This window comes from Microcebus murinus, chromosome 14 (genome assembly GCF_040939455.1).
Source record: "Microcebus murinus isolate Inina chromosome 14, M.murinus_Inina_mat1.0, whole genome shotgun sequence".
Taxonomy (NCBI): Eukaryota; Metazoa; Chordata; class Mammalia; order Primates; family Cheirogaleidae; genus Microcebus; species Microcebus murinus.
This window is the reverse complement of record NC_134117.1, coordinates 76,215,523-76,237,941: the sequence shown is the minus strand read 5'-3', so window position 1 is coordinate 76,237,941 and position 22,419 is coordinate 76,215,523. Positions and strand designations below refer to the sequence as shown.

At 38.3% G+C, this 22,419-nt stretch overlaps 1 protein-coding gene across 4 annotated transcripts in view; it reads left to right on the top strand.

Annotated features, from left to right (window-relative positions):
* Positions 1–22,419, top strand: part of LOC142875587 (E3 ubiquitin-protein ligase MARCHF8) — a 151,687-nt gene that overhangs the window by 76,467 nt on the left and 52,801 nt on the right. The gene's annotated exons all lie outside the window — the stretch shown is intronic.

The following is a 22,419-nucleotide window of genomic DNA, read 5'->3' as shown; positions in this document are numbered from 1 at the left end:
TCCCTGGGAGAGGACAGAGTTAGGGTTCCAACAGAGACTGGTTCTCTTGTCCCTTTCCCATACTTGGTGAACCTCCACCCCCCTGCAGATCTGCACAAAGCTGATAGAACGCTGCACCAGCTCATGATATAGCTTGAAGGGGAATTCTCTCCTAGAACCAGCGGTCCCCAGCCTTTTTGGCACCAGGGACCAGTTTCATGGAAGACAATTTTTCCACAGATTGGGTACAGGGTAGGGGTGGGAGCGGAGGGGGGCAGAGCTCAGGTGGTGATGCCAGCAATGAGGAGCGGCTATAAATACAGATGAAGCTTTGCTTGCTCCCTGTGGCTCACCTCCTGCTGTGCCCCCTCTTCCTAAGTTTCATGGAAGACAATTTTTCCAGGGACTAATAGGTCACGGGTTGGTATTGGTCTGTGGCCTGGGGATGGGGGACTGCAGCCCTAGATGACATAGTATCACACACACAGAGACTAAACAGAATGTCCAGTGAGGCATGAGCCAATGAGAAGACATGGCCAGGCCTCTGCACACACAGCAGGACAGACAGAGAAAGGTCCAGTGTGTATAGAAAAAGGATGCAGAGTCTTCTGGAAGAAATCATAATTTACCTTCAAAAAAGGGAAGAGAATTCTTGAGTACTGTGGAATAGCTTAATAACAACTTGAATTGCATAAAGCATAAGCTCAGAAGTGATAAAATAACAGCATGAAGTGAAAAGGTAAAATACAGAGCCAAGGAGACACTTAGAAAATCAGTTTGCAGAGCCAACAAATAAATTAGAAGCAGCTAGGAACAGAATACTCATGGTTGAAAAATTAACTTACAGCAAAAGCTTGACATATTTACAGAGTACAGAAGAAAAAGAATGAAACAGGAAAAAATGATGGGTGTGTGAAACAGGTGGAGAACATTACAGGTGATGGGATTTCCTAGAGGTGGAGAAAGGCTTTCTGTTCTTCGGTTCAAGTTCCTCTTGGAATTATGTTTTTAAGTTGCAGAGAATTGACAACTCCAGACATCACTCATTTGGAAGTGTGTAAACATTGACACATGGGTGAAAATAAATGTTCATGTGCTTCCTCAAAGAACACCAATGAGATGAAAGATTTATTTATAGCCTGAGACCTGAAAATTCCCCTTTGAAGCAGTTTGTTTCCTGGCATTGCTGCTCAGAGCTCCCCTCCCCCACTCTGTGATGATTTTCTTTGGTTTGCAGGAAGGGATCTCTTGCTAAATGTGAATACTGACCTGCTGAGCATAGGGCAAGCATATTTTGCTACTTTTCCTACAACAGGACCACTATGTAGGATGGGTTTTTATGGAGAAGCAAAAATTTGTTATTCTGTCAGACATCTGTGGTTAATCATTTACCTTTTCTACATTTTTTTAAATCTCTTAAGTAAGTCAGGGTGATAGGTTAGCATGCAAGAAGAACAAACAGATCCAGTAACATTTACTACTATGGACTAGAAAACTGAACTTCCATTTCTTGCAGGCCACCACCAAGTATGGCTTAGAATCTTTACCTTGCAAATTGCTGTGGGGAGACCATAGAGCAGAAGCGAAATTGGTTTCTGGAATGGACTTGTCATGAATTATTCATTCACTACCTCATTCCTTGGAAATCAGCTGGAGGAAGTAATTAGTCCAGTTTGATCATGGGAGTGTTATGCTGAGGGCTTCAGCAAGCCCTCACAAGTCCAGCTGCAACAACCAACCATGTGCTTCTGCTGGCTGCTATAGGGGGGCAGCTGCTGTGCAGGCAGAGCCCGCCCCAGTGCGGAGCACGGGGACCATGCTGCAGGCGAGAGCTGTGCTGAGGACTCTCCAATGCATTCTTTCTGGAAAATGAAGCTTCAGGTAGGAGCAGTGCCCTATCAGTAGTGCCTGGTTTCTCACTGATTTAGGGATGTCATGAGGCCTTGTGGAACAAACATGTATAGAACCTGGAGTTGCTCAAGGTTGCCTCGTTATTGAGGTTTCCAGCCAGAGAAGCTGAGCAGGTCAATTCCATTTTGAAGGATGCACTTTTTTCTAAGAATACTGTTCCTTGAAATTGTGAAAAGTATTCTGAAGCCAATAGGCATTTAAATGTATAAATTATAACTTTTAAAATGATACCCTCGTACTCTTGATTTGAAAGATATTTTTATTGACGTAATATTGCCCATTTAATTTTAAATTACACATTTATGGCTTTGGAAAATACAAAGAAAGACAGCTTATTTCATAATTTGGATGAGCACAGCTGCAGGCTGTACTGCTATATTCTAGGGGAAGTGTTGTTTGCAGAAGCCACCTAAATTCTTTCTGCTGGAGCATTCATTCTGGGAAGATCTTTTAGCTTCTCACAGGATGGAAAAATGCATAGAAGACAGAACAAAAGGTCTTTGTTCTGCTTGTTGGTATTATTTACTGAATGTGTGTAAATTCATGTAATTTCATTTGGCAGGGCTGTTCCAGTGTTGTCACTTGTTTCATCTGTCTGATTTTATATGGATGCTGTCTCTGTCAACTTTCCTTAGGCTATGAGATGGTCCTGAGCCATGGGGACACAAAATAGTAAGGATGAAAAGAACCCTAGAGCATCAGGGAATCTGGACCAAATTGGACATACTATTTCATCAGTAAATAGCATTTGTAGTTTTGAAACTCTAACAAACATCCTTTGAACATACATGCTCTGATCTCTGAGGCATCCAGAGAAAATCGAGTCTCCTATCCTGTTCTCTTAAGCTTCACAAGAGCAGGGATTTATTATTTATTTATTTATTTATTTAGAGACAGAGTCTCACTCTGGCATCAGCCTAGCTCACAGCAACCTCAGATTCCTGGGCTCAACAATCCTTCTGCCTCAGCCTCCTGAGTAGCTGGGACTACAGGCATGTGCTGACATGCCCGGGTAATTTTTTCTATATATTTTTTTAATTGTCTGACTATTTCTATTTTTAGTAGAGACGGGGTCTGGCTTTTGCTCAGGCTGGTCTCAAACTCCTGACCCCAAGCGATCCTCTCGCCTCGGCCTCCCACAGTGCTAGGATTACAAGCATGAGCCACCACTCCAGTCCAAGAGCAGGGATTTTGTTTGTTTTACTCGTCATTCCCATGGGGCTAGAACCGTATCTGGCTCATAGCAGGTAGTCAGTAAATGTGTTCCTGAATGAGCGCATTCTGTGCCAAAGACCCATTTACAAAGATTCCTTGCTCATATAGCACTGTAAAAAGTAGTTACAGTGTTAGAATTTCTTTTCTTTTCTTTTTTTTTTTTTTGAGACAGAGTCTCACTCTGTTGCCTGGGTTAGAGTACCGTGATATCAGCCTAGCTCACAGCAACCTCAAACTTCTGGGCTCAAGCAATCCTCCTGCCTTAGCCTCCCAAGTAGCTGGGACTACAGGCATATGCCACTATGCCTGGCTAATTTTTTCTGTTTTTTAGTAAAGTGGGGGGACTCGCTCTTGCTCAGGCTGGTCTCGAACTCCTGAACTCAAATGATCCACCTGCCTCAGCTTCCCAGAGTGCTAGGATTACAGGCGTGAGCCACTGCTCCGGGCCAGAATTTCTATAATAACTTATATAGCAAATGAATTCTGATTTGTATTGATAAAGATTATTTCATCTTCAGGGTTTTGTGTGTTTATTAGATACATTATTTTATTTATTTTATTTTTTAAAATTTATTGGGCAACACTTCATTCTATAAATTAGAATAAGTATTCCCCTGAATACATTATTTTAGTATTGTTTTCTTTTGTTATATTTATTTTTTTCGGTGTATTATGGGGTTACAAATGTTAAGGTCACGTATATTGCCGTTGCCTCCCCTCCCCCCTCGAATCAGAGCTTCAAGGGTGTCCATCCCCCAGTTGGTGCGCATCACACCTATTATGTATGTATATACCCATCCCCCCCACCTGCCTGACACCTGATAAATGTTATTCCTATATGTCCACTTAGGTGTTGATCAGTTAATACCAATTTGCTGGTGAAGGATACATTATTTTAAAATGGCAGAAATTTATTTGTTCATTTTACTATTTGAATAATTAATATTTTTTAAAAGTCAGCAATGACTACAAAGACCTTTAATTTGTTTTCAGCAAAACCTTATTTCATATTTAAAAAATGAAAATGAAAAATACTTAATGGAAAATGCATTTGAATAAGATTGGATTCTTCAGTGAATTACTAGGAGATTATGATTCTCATCATACCATGTTATATGTAACATTTTAAAGAGCATTTATCAGTTTATGTTAGAAGGGTTTTGAGAACTGTAAATCCATTTATTCATAACTTTGGGGGTAAGTTTTAAATTGCAGTATATGTGGTGCTGAATGGCACTAAGCAGGGCAACATATTCCCTCTACATCAGGTGTCCTCAAACTATGGCCCATGGGCCACATGCAGGTGTTTTTGCCTGTTTGTTTTTTTACTTCAAAATAAAATATGTGCAGTGAGCCTAGGAATTTGTTCATAGTTTTTTTTAAACTATAGTCCGGCCCTCCAACGGTCTGAGGGACAGTGAACTGGCCCCCTGTTTAAAAAGTTTGAGGACCCCCGCTCTAGACAGTCCCACATTCAAGAGCTCAGAGAAACCAAAGGAGTCATCTTTGTTAACTCCTCTCCCCTTACCCCTTCCATATAAGTTCACTTTATAAAGGAGAAAGGTGAAATCCAGAGACTCTAGGTGAATGGCTCCACAACAAGTGAGTAGCTGCGATGTCTTGTGCATGGTTGTCTCATATCTTTTCTGCTTGCTTGTTACTTCATTATTGCCATATTAAAGCTAAAAAAACCCCTAAAACACATAATCACATTACTATAAATTTGGACTCTTATTATTTTACTTAGGATAATTCATGCATTTTTGTATTACTTAAATTACTTTAGTCTGTTTAATACAGTTTTATAAATTGTAAATTTACCCTCTTTAACTTTTGTGATGTGGCTGTTTCTTCTTGAGAAACTGTGGTGACTAAATATGCACTGAATTATTTCAAATTTGAGCTTCTTATAACATGATATTTTGTGCCATTTTTGTTATTCCTTAAAACTACTTGGCTTTTCCTTTTATTTTTGAAATAGATGTATATTATGTCATAATTTTCCTGAATCCATTTTGCTGACTATATTAGTCTGCTTGGACTGCCATAACAAAATACTATAGACTGCAAGGGATAAACAACAGAAATTTACTTTCTCAAAGTTTTTGAGGTTGGAAAGCCTAGATCAAGGTCTGGCAGGGCTCAGTTTCTGGTGAAGACTCTCTTCCTGGCTTGCAGATGGCTGCCTCCTCTCTGTGTCCTCACATGGCCTTTTCTTTTGAACACATCTTTGGTGTTGATTTCTCTTCTTATAAGGACACCAGTCCTATTGGATTAAGGCCCCATCCTTATGACCTCATTTAGTCATAACTGTCTCCAAAAAGCCCTATCTCTAATACAGTCATATAGGGGTTAGGGCTTCAACATAAGAATTTTGGGAGGTAGGGAGGGGAATAGTTCAGTCTTCAGCACCAACTAACACAATGTTTTTTAAAGTAAGATTTCGAATAAGTTTTTTTGTTTCTTTTTAATATATTAAATAATAAAATTTTAAATAGCTTGAAAATAAAGCTCCAAGCTCCCCTCGACTCCCCTCCCCTCCCCTTTCCTGTTCTTACCTCTCCTTTTCCTACAGGGTCTCACTCTGTCACCCAGGCTAGAGTGCAGTGGCATGATCATATCTTACTATAAACTCAAACTCCTGGGCTCAAGTGATCCTCCTGCCTTAGGCTCTGGAGTAGCTGGGACTACAGAGTGTGGACTACAGTACCACCATGCCCAGCTGATTTTTAAATTTTTTTGTAGAGAAGGGGTTTCCCTGCATTGCCCAGGCTGGTAAGCAATCCTCTTGCCTCAGCTTACCAAAGTGCTAGTATTATAGGCATGAGCCATGGTGCCAAGCCTGCAAGTTTTCTATGGCAATCTCAGATTGCATTTTTTAAAAGCCTCTTGTTATTTGTAGTCCTAAGGCTAGAAAGATAAGCTAAGAACTTCCCATCAGATTTCACCTGTAACACCTATAAGAATTCCTCCTTTCTTGAGGTCCCCAAAATATCTTAAGGTTCCTGGGCGTCCTAGGAAATGACTTCCCTTACTCACCTGTAAGGCTGGAAACTCTGTAAGCCAGTTTTTCCAAAGAAGGCTCTGCAAGCATAATCTTAGTTCTTTAAAAGTGTCTGGTCATATCTGACTGAATGAACGAAATTTTTATTTTTTTTTATTTTAGCGTATTATGGGGGTATATGTGTTAAAGTTACATATATTGCCCATGCCCCTCTCCACCCTCAAGTAAGAGCTTCAAGCATGTCCATCCCCCAAATGTTGCACATCTTACTCGTTGTGGTTGTATATACCCATCCCCTCCTCCCCCCTCCAACCCTCCCGACACCCAATAAATATTATTCCTATATGTCCACTTAGGTGTTGATCCGTTAATACCAATTTGCTGGTGAGTACATGTGGTGCTTGTTTTTCCATTCTTGAGATACTTCACTTAGTAGAATGGGTTCCAGCTCTATCCAGGAATATACAAGCGGTGCTATATCACCATTGTTTCTTAAAGCTGGGTGGTATTCCATGGTATACATATACCACATTTTGTTAATCCACTCATGAATTGATGGGCACTTGGGTTGTTTCCACAGCTTTGCAATTGTGAACTGTCCTGCTATAAACATTCGAGTGCAGGTGTCTTTTTCATAAAGTGACATTTGAGTTTTTGGGTAGATGCCCAGTAGTGGAATTGCTGGATCAAGTGGTAGATCTACTTGTATCGCTTTGCGGTATCTCCATATTGCTTTCCACAGAGGTTGAACTAGTTTGCAGTCCCACCAGCAGTGTAGGAGTGTTCCTCTCTCTGCATCCACGCCAGCATTTGTTGTTTGGGGACTTTTCGATAAAGGCCATTCGCACTGGAGTTAAGTGATACCTCATTGTGATTTTGATTTGATTTCCCTAATGATTAGAGATGTTGAGCATTTTTTCATATGTTCGTTGGCCATTACTCTGTCTTCTTTTGAGAAATTTCTGTTCATGTCCTTTGCCCATTTTTTGATAGGGTTGCTTGATTTTTTTCTTGCTGATTTTCCTGAGTTCTAAATAGATCCTAGTTATCAGCCCTTTATCAGATGTATAGCTTGCAAAAATTTTCTCCCATTCTGTGGGTTGCCTGTTTGCCCTCTTGACAGTTTCTTTGGCTGTGCAGAAGCTTTTCAATTTCATTAGGTCCCATTTGTTTATTTTTGTTGCTGTTGTGATTGCCTTTGGGGTCTTCTTCATAAATTATTTGCCTAGGACAATGTCTAGAAGAGTATTTCCAACATTTTCCTCTAGAATTCTAATAGTTTCACACCTAAGGTTCAAGTCATTTACCCAGTGTGAGTTGATTTTTGTGAGAGGTGAAAGGTGTGGGTCTTGTTGCAGTCTTCTACATGTGGCTATCTAGTTTTCCCAGCACCATTTATTGAATAAGGATTCTTTTCCCCAGTGTATGTTTTTATCTGCTTTGTTGAAGATTAGTTGGCTATATGAGGATGGTTTTATATCTGGGTTCTCTGTTCTGTTCCACCGGTCAATGTCCCTGTTCTGTGCTAGTAAAAAGCTGTGTTAATGACTATAGCCTTCTAGTATAGTTTGAAGTCTGATAAATTGATACCTCCTATTTTGTTTTTATTGCCTAGGATTGATTTTGCTATATGGGGTCTTCTCTGCTTCCATATGAAGTGTAAAACTATTTTTTCTATATCTGTGAAAAATGATAATGGTATTTTGATAGGGATTGCGTTGACTCTGTAGGTAACTTTGGGTAGTATAGACATTTTAACAATGTTGATTCTGCCGACCCAAGAGCATGGTATATTCTCCCACCTGTTTACATCCTCTGCTATTTCCTTCTTCAGTGTTTCATAGTTCTCCCTGTAGAGGTCTTTTACCTCCTTAGTTATATATATTCCAAGGTACTTTATTTTCTTTGTTGCTATTTTGAAGGGAATTGAGTCTTTGATTTGGTTCTCACTTTTACTGTTGTTGGCGTATACGAATGCCTCTGATTTCTGTGTATTGATTTTGTATCTTGAGACTTTACCAAATTCATTTATCAGATCAAGGAGTCTCATGGTTGAATCCTTGGGGTTTTCTAGGTATAATATCATGTCATCAGCAAAGAGTGAGAGTTTGATCTCTTTTGCTCCCATTTGGACGCCCTTAATTCCGCTTTCTTATCTGATTGCTGTAGCAAAGACTTCCAGCACTATGTTGAACGGAAGTGGGAATACTGGGCAACTTTGTATTGTTCCAGTTCTAAGTGGGAATGCTTTCAATTTTTCCCCATTCAGTATGATATTGGCTGTGGGTTTGTCATATATGGCTTGTATCATTTTTAGGTAAGCCCCGTCTATGCCTATTTTGTTGAGTGTTCTTATCATAAAAAGGTGTTGAATTTTGTCAAATCCTTTCTCTGTGTCTGTTGAGAGGATCATATGGTCTTTGTTTTTGCTTCTGTTTATATGGTGAGTTACATTTATAGATTTGCGTATGTTGAACCATCCATGCATCCCTGGGATGAAGCCCACTTGGTTGTGATGAATTATTTTCTTGACAAGGGCCTGGATTCGATTGGCTAGCATTTTGTTGAGAATTTTTGCATCTATATTCATAAGGGATATTGGTCTGTAGTTTTCTTTTTTTGTTGTATCCTTTCTTGGTTTTGGTATTAGGTTATGTTCGCTTCATAAAATGTGTTGGGGAGAATTCTATACTGCTGGATGTTGTGGAATAATTTCTGCAGGATAGGCACCAGTTCTGCCTTGAAGGTGTGGAAAAATTAGGGTGTGAAACCATCTGGTCCAGGACTTTTCTTTTTAGGAAGGTTTTTTATTGCTGTTTCAATTTCAGTACTTGATATTGGTCTGTTCAGGAATTCTATTTCTTCCTGGTTGAGCCTAGGGAGGCTGTGTGTTTCTAAGAAATTGTCCATTTCCTCCACATTTTCCAGTTTGTGTGCGTAGAGGTTTTTGTAGTATTCATAAATTATATCTTGTATCTCCGTGGCATCAGTTGTAATTTCTCCTTTATTGTTCCTGATGGAGCTTAATAGAGATTTTTCTTTTCTGCTTTTCATTAGTCTAGCCAATGGTGTATCAATTTTGTTTATTTTTTCAAAGAACCAACTTTTTGTTTTATTAATCTTCCATATAGTTTCCCTGTTGTCAATTTCATTTAGTTCTGCGTTGATCTTAATGATTTCACTTCTTCTGCTGGGTTTGAGGTTGGTCTGTTCTTCTTTTTCCAGCCCTTTAGATGATTCATTAGGTTGTCTATTTGTGATCTTTTCGACTTTTGGATATAGGCGTTTATGGAAATAAACTTTCCTCACAGGACCTCTTTTTTTTTTTTTTTTTTTTTTTTGAGACAGAGTCTCACTTTGTTGTCCAGGCTAGAGTGAGTGCCGTGGCGTCAGCCTAGCTCACAGCAACCTCAAACTCCTGGGCTCAAGCGATCCTCCTGCCTCAGCCTCCCAAGTAGCTGGGACTACGGGCATGCGCCACCATGCCCGGCTAATTTTTTATATATATCAGTTGGCCAATTAATTTCTTTCTATTTTATAGTAGAGACGGGGTCTCACTCTTGCTCAGGCTGGTTTTGAACTCCTGACCTTGAGCAATCCGCCCGCCTCGGCCTCCCAAGAGCTAGGATTACAGGCGTGAGCCACAGCGCCCAGCCCCTCACAGGACCTCTTTAGCTGTGTTCCACAGGTGTTGGTAACTTGTGTCACCTTTGTCATTTAGTTCAAAGAATCTTTTGATTTCCATCTTGATTTCCTCGTTTATGAAGTGATCATTCAGCAGAAGGTTGTTTAGTTTCCATGACTTTGTGAAGAAATGAGGAGTGCTGTTAGGATCGATTTCTACATTTATTCCATTGTGATCTGAAAAGATACATGGTATAATTCGTATTTTTTAAAATTGTTTGAGACGTGCTTTGTGTTCTAGGATATGGTCAATCTTAAAGAAGACCCATGAGCTGATGAGAAGAATGTATATTCAGTGGTTTTGGGGTAGAATGTCCTGTAAATATCAGTCAGGCCCATTTGTTCTAGGGTTCTGTTTGAGTCCATTATTTCTTTGTTGATTTTCTGTTTGGAGGATCTGTCCTGTGCTGTCAGTGGGGTGTTAAGTCTCCAACTATTATGGTGTTGTTGTTTACCCATTTGTTTAGATCCAGTAGAGTTTGCTTTATGAATCTGGGTGCACCATGACTGGCTGCTATATATTTAGAATTGTTATGTCTTCTTGTTGAACTGTACCCTCCACCATTATATAGTGACCTTCTTTGTCTTTTATTACTTTTGTTGATTTAAAAGCTAGGTTATCTGTAATCAGCACCACCATGCCAGGATTCTTTTGGCTTCCCTTTGCTTGAAATATCGTTCTTCACCCCTTTACCTTTAGTCTAATTGTATCCTTGCAGGTTAGATGTGTTTCCTGAAGGCAGCAGATACTTGGCTTGTGTCTTTTTATCCATTCGGCCAGCCTATGTCTCTTGAGTAGGGAGCTCAGGCCATTTACCTTTATTGAGATAACTGATAGGTGGGGCAGATTTCTGTTCATTATGTTGGGTTGAACTTTGTTCCTTTATTTTCTGTCTTGAGCCATTGTAGTATCTGGGCTTTGACCTTTAGCTTTGAGTAGGTTTAAATTAGTGAGTGTTTATTGTGCTGATCCGTGGGTAACATTGCTTTGAGTACTTCTTAAAGTGCTGGTCTTGTCTTGGTGAATTCCCTCAGTCTTTGCTTCTCTGAGAATGTCTTGATTTCTCCTTCATATACAAAACTTAGTTTTGCAGGGAATAAGATTCTAGGCTGGGCATTGTTTTGTTTCAGGAGAGTGAGAATGGGGCCCCAGTCTTTCCTTGCTTGTACAGTCTCAGTAGAGAAGTCTGGTGTTATTTGGATTGGCTTTCCTTGTATGTTACTTGCTTCTTTTGTCTTACAGCTCTTAGAAGGGCCTCTTTAGTTGATATTTTGGTCAGTCTGATGACTGCATGTCGTATTGTCTTCCTGTTTGCATTGACTCTCTCGGGGGTCCTGTGAGCTTCTTGAAGTTGTATATCGAGATAGTTAGTAAGGCTTGGGAAATTTTCCTCTATTATATCTTCGAATAGCTTGTCCAACCCTTGGGTGTTTTCTTCTTGCTCTTCTGGTAACCTTATGACCCTCACATTAGGTTTCTTCACATAATCCCACATGTCTTGTAGGCTTTGCTCTTTTCTCTTGTTTCTCTGCTCTATCTCTGTGACTGATTTTTTTAATTGGACGGTGTTATCTTCAATCTCTGAGATTCTTTCTTCTGTTTGATCTACCCTGTTCTTGAGGCTTTCCACTGTATTTTGTAGTTCCCTGAATTGATTCTTCATTTCCAGGAGTTCGGTTAAACTTTTCTTCATTGTATCAATTTCTTTAGTGAATTTTTGTTCCAGGTCCTGGAGGCTTTTTGTGGTTTCTTTGTGTTGATTATTGAGTTGTTCTTGCAGGTTGTTGAATTTTCTTATGTTCCACATTTGAAATTCCTCTTCTGTCATTTTGGTTGCCTGATTTTGGTTAGTGTCCCTTTTCTAAGGGGCTGGTGCTACTCTTTGGGTGTGTGGTTTCTGTTTGGTTGAATTCATGCAGGTAACTTTGTTGTCATGAAAATGAGTATATTCATTAAGTTTCTGAACTCTGGAGAGCTAAAGCAAGGAGAATAAGATACCGTTTACAAGTGTTCATTTCAGCTTATAGAATCAGAGTTTTCTAAATTGTTATTAGTTACACATCGCTTTAAGAGGAAAGAAAAGGGGCTTTCTTATTTGTCTAAAAAATAGAACATTCAAACAACATCAGCAAAACAAAATGACAATCATCCGTCATCAGTTCATTCAGCCATATCTAATTAATTCTTATTCCACTGGATCTGTTGTTAGCAATCTTATAAACTCATTGGCTTCTTGATAAGAATCCTGGAAATTCTGACAGAAGCCACTCGTATAGTCTCAAAATTGTTTAAGCAGTGTCATCAGAAGCCTGTAAAAATTAGTACCTGGCATAGTCTTCTTTTCCATCGGGCTCTGACACCGTCTTAGAGCTACAGCTACAGAGCTACAGTTCTGGCCTGTAGCTGATTACAAGGGCTTTGAGGGAAGCATGAGACTAAAACACAGAAAATATCTGTAGATGACAAAAGGCTTGCCTGTAGTTAATTTATTACTGATAATTTTCAAAAATGAAAAACCTGATGAGAATTTATTTCAGGAAAAATATGACTGACATAGAATTTGGTTGTTTTTGTGACGTGCAAAACAAGTTAATAAAATCAATCAAAAAATTTTGGCAGAATAGTTAAAAACATAATCAACTCTATAGTCAAAGAATATAATAAACATTATATCTGGTTTACAAAAACAGATAAGCATAAATTTTACACAGGAAAAAATATTGAAATATAACAATCCTGGATATTATGTACCACAAATATACCAGGAATATATCAGAAATATCAAGTAAAGAGATTTAGTAAGGCTGGAGTAGATTCTAAGCTTCTATGTACTGATAAAACTCCATAGTAAGTGATGTGAATCCCCTGTTGACAGCCATTGGCCCAGATGATGCTGGATTCAAATGTAAAAAGTAAAGTTATAGGCTGGGAACAGTGGCTCATGTCTGTAACCCTAGCACTCTGGAAGGCCGAGGTAGGAGGATGGTTTGAGCCCAAGAAGTTCGAGAGCAGTCTTTAGTAGAGATGCTAAAGAGATGGGCATTGTGGCACATGCCTGTAGTCTTAGCTACTCAGGAGGTTGAGGCACTGGGATTGCTTGAGTCTAGGAGTTCAAAGTTGTAATGAGGTACGATGATGCCACTGTACTCTACCTAGGGTGACAGAGCAACACTCTGTCTCAAGTAAAAAAAATAAAATAAAATAAAAAATAAAGTTGTGACCAAATGAACATTTTTTTAAAAAGCCAGAAATTAAGATGAATAACAGCCTGGGTGCAGTGGTTTATGACTGTAATCATGGTACTTTGGGAGGCTGAGGCAGGAGGATTGCTTGAGCCCAGGAGTTCTAGACTAGCCTGGGCAACAAGCAAGACCCTCTCTCTATAAAAAATTTAAAAATTAGCCAGGTATGGTGGGCACAGGCCTGTAGTCTCAACTATTCGTATTCTCAACTCACTTGAACCCAGGAGTTGGAGACTGCAGTGAGCAATGATCGCATGATTGTGCTATGGCACTCCAGTCTGGGCAACAGAGTGAGACCCGGTCCCTAATAAAGAGACTGATAACAACAACACAGTGCAGAGCAGCATCAGGACGATAATATACAAAACCTATCATGATAGTGAAGGCATTGGAGAAATCTCTTCTGATTTGCTGACTCCTCACATGCATTTCATTAGTAATAACAAACCCAATTATTTCTAGTACCTTTTCTTTTATAAAATGAAAGAATAAATTTTTGTCATCTTTGAGAGATCCTCCTGGAAATCTCAGATAGTTTTAGGTGCAAAAGACATTCCAAAATTTTTATGTTACATTTAGGTTTTTGAATTTGTGAGGATAAAAATCAAAAGTTGTCAGGAGAGTTCAATATTTAAGATAGGAATCAGATCATGGGTGCCTGAGTAACAATATTTGCTTACTCATTTCAAAGTGGCATGTAAACATTTGAAAATAAAGAGAAGTTTTCATGATTGTAAAGCATTCAGCTTTTTTTATAAGTGAGAAATCTTTGTTTTATACTTAATCAAGGACATAGTAAAGAATATGAAAAGCACAGAAATTTGTTCTGGTAAAACAAAGAATCTTTGTTATCTAGAGAGTAGGTATCTTATAGCAGACCAATAATCCAAGAAAATTTTCTAATTTCAACAGAGAAAATAAAATTCTAGTTTTGTTTTGTATTATTTATAAGAGACAGGGTCTTGCTCTGTCACTCAGGCTAGAATGTAAGTGGTCCGATCATAGATCACCCCAGCCTTGAACTTTTGGGCTCAAACGATCCTCCTCGTTAGCTAGGAATATGTATGTGTAACACCTCGCCTGGCTAGCTTCTAAATTTTTTTTGTAGAGATAGGGTCTTACTAGGCTTGTCTCAAGATCCTGGCCTCAAATGATTCCCCCTCCTTGGCCTCCCACCCTCCCAAAGTGCTGGGATTACAGGTGTGAGCCACTGTGCCTGGCCCGCAAATTCTAGTTTTGTGTCAGTGTGATATTTGATACTACAGGATCTACAAGCCCTTTTTAAAATCTTATGAATGAACCCATCAAAACTGTGCTAGCTTTGGTCAAGGCAAATAAAATTTCTTTTCCTCAAACCTTCTACAACTTCCTGTATCAATTCAAGTTTTGGCCTTCACAACTGATATAGTTTGGATATTTGTCCCTTCCAAATCTCATGTTGAAATTTGCTGTTGGATGTGGGGCCTATTGGAAGATGTTTGAGTCATGGTGGCGGATCCCTTGTGAATGACTTAGTGTTGTCCTCTTGGTAATGAGTGAGTTCTCACTCTCAGTTCCCAAGAGATCTGATTGTTAAAAAGAGCCTGGCACCTCCTTCCTCTCACCATCCAGGCTTCTACCATGAGTGGAAGCTTCCTGAGTCCCTCCATAGAAGCAGATGCTGGTACCATCCTTCTTGTGCAGCCTGCAGAACTGTGAGCCAAATAAGCCTCTTTTGTTTATGTGTTACCCAGCCTCAGTTAATCCTTTATAGCAATGCAAATAGACTAAGACAATTACCCTCTTTCTTACTCTGGAACAATCAATGCCTTTATTTTAGGACAAAACTGTTTTATTTTCCCTAAATAAATACAACTCATTATACTACCTTACACATAATATTGTACCTGTCACCATTACTGTAGTAGTCTCATGCACATGTTATTTATAACTTTTAACCAATGTAAGCTCTATTACACAGAGAAAACTAGGGAGTGGATAATTGTGAGCTATCACATGCCACCATTTAAGCAAACTAGCAGAGCTAACTAACATCCAGAGCTAATAGGACTTTCTCTAACTGCAAATACAAATCTCAAAGTGGCAAAAATAAACATGTTTAGTTAACAGATCCAAAGACACAATCTCTTTGTGGCATATAAAAATAAGAAAAAAAGATATATTAACTTAAAATTATGCTTAATAATAAATGTTTCAGTATTTAGTCTTACTTAGAAATGATCTTGGCATCCAGTACATATCCATTAATTAATTTAAAATAATAATAGTTCAAGTTTTCATATTACCTAAAGAACTTAGAAATTTATCTTCAAGCTGCCATATTGTAAGACATACATACTGATGAAATACAAGTTCATCAGGACAATGATTCAACTTGGTTGAAATGAATTTACATTTTTCATAATCTTAAACATTAAGTAGAAGTGATGCTAGCATATTCAGTTAGAAATAAGCTATACAAATTTAGGAAAGACATACCCAAACAGAGTAAAAATCTGTGCTTATACTTAACACGGATAAATATAGCATTTCTATTAAATCATAAATGTTAACCTAGTCTCATTTGCTAAAGATTTGCCTTACTTGTGTTAATTTGATTTCTTAACACAGCTCCATATTGGTTTCTAAAAGGATACTTTCGACATCTACCGTACTTGAAAGTGTTAGATGTTTAACTTCTTTATTTTCTGAGAATTTTAGGAATATTCTGTTTATATCTAGGTACTTATTTATAAGTACAAGTCAACCACAATGTACTCCTTTAAGAGATTTTATAATCTAGTTTATTAATACCAACCTGAGGTAGAAAAATATTGTATCATCACACAGTGAAAAGTAAGGGCATTTAGGAATTACACATAGACATGGAGATGCAGATAGAGTTTATAGCTTCACACCATCTGGGGGATGGACATGCTTGAAGTTCTGACTGGAGTGGGGCAAAGGCAATATGTAACTTAAACATTTGTACCCCCATAATATGCTGAAATAAAAAAATTATAACTTCAATTCTGAAATTTCAACTATGGGTCCAGCATAAACACAGAATTACAGAACTCATCAGTCCATGTCAAAGAGCTGTTCTCTTCCCAGTGGTCATGAATTCTTAATTTATTTGTAGTCTGGTCAGACAAATAGTCTGGTTTGTTATTTTTTTTCTGTTTGCGTATCTGTAGTCTCTCATACATTAGCCCATTCACAGAGATTATAGAGATTATAAAATGGCCAGACCATAAAACCAAATCCCCAGTGGAAAATAATTTATTGGAGGTAAACAAAACAAAAGCACATTTAGTAGAGAGTAAATCTTCTCCCTTCCAAACAGGTCTCAGATTTCATAGCCATGCATTTTTGAATGGGATAGAATCACCTATAGCTCTAGGAGACAGCTCTGATTTAGGAGACAGCTCTGATTGGCCTAAAGCAATTAATATTATTCAGTTCCTCAACCAGTCACTATGGTAAAGAGTACATAGGGGTAGAATGTTGCTGGGAAACAAAAGATTTCTGGCTCAAACAGGCTAGACCATATCTGGCATTAGTTACCAGCCTGTGGCGTTATTAGACACAAATAAATGGATAGCAACTCAACTGTATAGAGTTTGCCAACAGCAACTGGGAAGTTGTAAGTAACAGACCCTAATATATGAAATTGACTTGATGGATGTAAGTGAGCAGTGATAGGCTCATGTCACAGGGATTGTTTTAGGCCATTTAGCAACCGTGCTAGAACTGGGAGTGGGGACCCAGTCCTATTGAAAGGCATGGCTGGGGAGTTCATGGTTTTTATGGAAAGGTAGAGGAGAGAGAACAGTGTTGGAGAGTCTGGATGCGATATGGAGAAATTGAGCTTTGGAGAGAGCCATTGATGCAGATCTTGATCCTGAGCTGTGAAGTCAGTAGTCCTTGTTTCTTATTCGGTAGTGTATTGATTCACAGTATGTTTCATTTTTTAAACAGTGAGATCTTGATTAAGAGAACAAGAAAGAATAAGCATGTAATTGTATGTATAATTAACAATTTGAAATGAAGAGCAATAAAACCAAAATCTAGATCTGTAAAGAGTGGTACTGTATTTTGATAGGGATTGCATTAATTCTGTAGATCACTTTAGGTAAAACGGACATTTTAACAATATTGATTCTGCCAATCCATGAGCATGGTAGGGTTTTTCCATCTGTTTCCATTTTCTACAATTTCTTTTCTCAGTGTTTCATAGTTCTCCCTATATATGTCTCTCACCTCCTTTGTTAAATGTATTCCTAAATATTTAATTTTCTTTGATGCTATTGTGAAAGGTGTTGCATCTTTGATTTGATTTTCACCTTGACTGTTACTGGCTTATATGAATGCCACTGATTTGTGTGCAGTAGTTTTGTATGCTGAGACTTTACTGAATTCATTTATCAATTCCAGGAGTCTATTTGTTGAATCCTTGGGATTTCTGGGTATAATATATTATCAGCAAAGAGTGACAGTTTTACCTTTTCTGCCCCCACTTGGACACCCTTAAATCCTGTCTCTTTTCTAATTGCTCTAGCAAGGACTTCCAGCATTATGTTGAATAGAAGTGGAGATAGTGGATAGCCTTTTCTGGTTCTAGTTGTATACAGGAATACTTTCAATTTTTTTCCCATTCAATATGATATTGGCTGTGGGTTTGTCACATATAGCCTTAATAATTTTCAGATATGCCCCATCTATGCCTATGTTTTAAAGAGTTTTTATCATAAAAGTGTGATGGATTTTGTCAAATCTTTTTCTGCATCTATTGGGAGAATCATATGGTCTTCATTCTTGCTTTTATTTATATGGATATGCATTTATAGATTTGAGTTTGTTGAACCAACCTTGCATCTCTGAGATAAAGCCCACCTGGTCATGATGAATTATTTTTTTGACATGCTGTTGGATTCAGTTTGCTAAGATCTGGAACCAGAGAAGATCTCATATAGCCAAAACAATCTTAAGCAAAGAGAACACATTGGGAGGCATCAGTCTATCAGACTGCAAGCTTTACTGCAAGGCTGAAATAACCAAAACAGCATATTACTGGCACAAGAACAGAGATATAGACCCTTGGAACAGGACTGAGAACCCAGATATAAAACCTTCCTCATATTGTCATCTAGTCTTTGACAAAGCAGACAAAAATAAACATTGAGGGAAAGAAACTCTATTTAATAGATGGTACTGGGAAAACTGGATAACCCCCTCTCACAAAAATCACCTCACAATGGATAAGAAACTTAAACCTAAGGCATGAAACCTTAAGAATTCTAGAAGAAAATGTTGGGAAAACTCTTACAGACATCAGCCTAGGCAAAGAATTTATGAAGAGGAACCCCAGAGCAATCACAGCAGCAGCAAAAATAATAATAAACTGTGATTAGAGTGAATAGACAACCTACAGAATGGAAGAAAATATTTATAGTCTACACATCCAATAAAGGGCTTATAACAAGAATCTATATAGAACTTAAGAAAATCAACACGAAAAATTCTAACAACCCCATTAATAAATGGGCAAAGGACATGAAGAGATACTTTTCAAAAGAAGACAAACTAATGCCAGAAAACATAAAAAGTGCTCAACATCTCTTATCACTGGGGAAATGCAAATCTAAATCACAATGAGATTATCATCTAACTCCAGTGAGAATGGCTCTTGTCAGAAAGTCCCAAAACAACAAATGGTGGCGTGCATGTGGAAAGATAGGAACACTCTTCTGCTGCTGGTGGGACTGCGAATTAGTACAACCCCTGTGGAAAATAATTTGGAGATATCTCAAATAGCTAAAAATAGAAATACCACTTGATCCAGCAATCTCATTACTGGACATCTACCCAAAAGAATAAAAGACATTCTATAATAAAGACATCTGCACTAGAATGTTTATGGCAGCACAATTCATAATTGCCAAGATATGGAAACAACCCAAGTGCCCATCAATACATGAGTGGATTAATAAAATGTGGTATATGTATACCATGGAGTACTACTCAACTACAAGAAACAGTGGTGAACTAACACCTCTTATATTATCCTGGATAGAGCTTGAGCCCATCCTCCGAAGTGAAGTATCACAAGAATAGAAAACAAGCACCGCTTGTTCTTACCATCAAATTGGTACTAACTTCCACATGTTCGTAATGGTAAAAAGAAAAAAAAATTGGTACCAACTGATCAACACTAAGGTGCTCACATGGTAGTAATATTCGTTGTTTGCTGGTCAGATGGGAGGCAGGTAGTAGGGTGGTTAAACTCATAACTAATGGATGCAGAGCACACTGTATGGGGGAAGGGCAAACTTGTAGCCCTTGCTTGGGTGAGGCAAAGGTATTATATGTAACCAAAATGTTTGTATTTCCATAATATTGTGAAATTAAAAAAAATATAAAATTCCAGTGTTTGATAGTAAAAAAAAAAATATAAAACCAAAATCTAAGTCTTCTTTTAAAAAGTAGCAGTGCAGAATGTGGTGCTATCTCTGTAGAATGTCAGAAAGTAAGTTACCACTGAGCCATTCAGTATAAGCCCCTACTCACTCAGATGAAGAGGGAAGAGGGACACAGGGAAATACCAGTACAAAAAAGTAATTTTGCAAAAATGGCAGATTTCTCTTTATTATTTAGAGACAGGGTCTCACTATGTTGCCCAGGCTGGAGTGCAGTGGCCAGATCATAGCTCACTGCAGCTCAAGTGGTCCTCCTACCTCACCCTTCCAAGTAGCTGGGACTACAGGTACATGCAACCATGCCCAGCTAATTTTTTAAATTTTTTGTAGAGGCTGGGTCTCATGTTTTGCCCAGGCTGGTCAAGAACTATCGGGCTCAAGTGATCCTCCTGCCTTAGCCTCCTAAAGTGCTGGAATTAACAGACATGAGCCATCACACTCAGCCAGATTTCTCTGTTTAAACATGCCGGATACATGAACATGAATTTTGATACAATATAATAATCATTGCTATGCTTTAAATTAAGGAAACAATATCTATAAAGACAGTTGGCTATATTTAGCATGTTTGCAATGCAAGAATGAAAATCATACTGTATGGTGTTTTATTGTTAGATTCTAAGTGAGAGTCATTCACTTAAACTTCTAATTCCCAGTGCTAGCTATGTGCTAGTATCTTGTAATCAGGTAGTTGGTGTCCTGTATTGATTACCTTATGCAGAAAACCCACTGGAGTTATTTGTTTATACCATAGCACAGCATTTTACATATCATAAAGTCTTTATTTTTTGGACCTTAGTATTTTTTTAAATGTTGAGATATAGTTCTCATACCACAAAACCCTTTTAAAGTATATAATTCAGAGCTTTTAAGTATATTCATAAAATTGTACAACCATCACCAGTATCCCAGTCCAGACCATTTTCATCACCCCCAAATGAAATGCTGTGCCCAATAGCAGTCACTCCCCATTCCCCCTTCCTCAGAGCCCCTGCAACCGCTAACCTACTTTTGTCTTTATGGATTTGCCTATTTTAAATCTTTTATATAGATGGAATCAGATAACACATGGTCTGTTGCGACTGGCTTCTTTCACTTAGCATAATGCTTTCAAGGTCCATTCATATTGTAGCAAGTATCTCTGTCTTTTAAATGACTGCATAGTATTCATTGTATGCATATCCAGCATTTTGTTTCTCCATTCATCTGTGAGGGACATTTGAGTTGTTTCCATCTTTTGGATATTTTTATTTGTGTTTGCATGGTATATATTTTTCCATTCCCTTATTTTTAACCTACCTATATCATTGAAATGAGTTTCCTGTATATAAAATATAATTGGTTATTTTTTTAAAAAAGCAGTTATGCACATTTGTGTTTTTTAATTGTCAGGTTTACATATGCATATAATGTAATTATTGCTATGTTTATTTATTTTTTAGTTTTTAGAAACAGGGCTCTCACTCTGTTGCCCAGGCTGGAGTGCAGTGACCTGATGATAGTAGCTTGGTGAAACCTCAAACTCCTAGGCTCAAGTGATCCTCCCACCTTAGCCTCCTGAGTAGTTGGGACTACAGGCACATGCCACCACATCCAGCTGATATTTGTTGTTTGTTTTTTGTAGAGGTGAGGTTGCCCGGGCTGGTTTTGATCTCCTGGCATCAAGAGATCTTCCCATCTCAGCCTTCCAAAGTGCTGGGTTTATAGGTGTGAACTACCATGCCTGCCTTCTATTTGATTTTGACTATATCTCTTTGCTTTTTAAAAGGAATTATAAAATATATATATTTCATAGCCTATTCAGACTTAATGTTTTTTCTACTTTAGTTGCAATGTAGGAACTTTACCACAATATAGAAAATAGACTGTAACTTTCATCTCCGCCCCCTTTCTGTTGTAGTTATGTTACGTCTGTATACTTTGAAAACCCCTCATAGGGTGAGTTTTGTTTGTTTGTTTGTTTTTTGCTTTAACTATCAAACATGTTTTAAATACAACGAGAAAAAAGAATGTCAATTGTTCTTATCCAAATCCAAGCGCCTTTCTGTTGCTCTTTCTTTATTGCTGATATTCCAGAGTTTTCTGGTATCATTTTCCTTCTATGTGAAGAATTTCTTTTAAGCAATTCTTTTTTTTTTTTTTTGAGACAGAGTCTCCCTTTGTTGTCCAGGCTAGAGTGAGTGCCATGGCGTCGGCCTCGCTCACAGCAACCTCAAACTCCTGGGCTCGAGCGATCCTTCTGCCTCAGCCTCCCGAGTAGCTGGGACTACAGGCATGCACCACCATGCCCGGCTAATTTTTTATATATATATCAATTGGCCAATTAATTTCTTTCTATTTTATAGTAGAGACGGGGTCTCGCTCTTGCTCAGGCTGGTTTTGAACTCCTGACCTTGAGCAATCCGCCCGCCTCGGCCTCCCAAGAGCTAGGATTACAGGCGTGAGCCACCGCGCCCGGCCTCTTTTAAGCAATTCTTTAAGAGCAGATCTGTTGCTTGTTAATCTTGTTAGTTTTTCTTTATCTGTCAGTGTCTTTGTTTCCTCTTCATTTTTGAAGGATACTGCATAAACAGCTCTCTTTTGTCAATACATGAAAAATATGTTGCTTCCTAGTATTGGCCTCCACAGTCCTGGTAAGCCAGCTACAGTCTTTTGAATGATTGCTCCCCTAGAGATAATACATCATTTTTTCCTGGCTACTTTCAAGGTTTCTTCTTTTGTCTTTAGTTTTCATTAATTTGATTATGATATGCTAGGCACTGGTTTCTTTTAGTTTATCCTATTTGAAATTCACTCAGCATCTTCAATTCATAGGCTTATGTCCCTCTCCAAACATGGGAAAATTTTGACAAGTATTTCTTCAAATATTTTTCAGCACTGTACTCTTTCTTCTTTACTGTTTGAACTCTAGTGACATAACTGTTA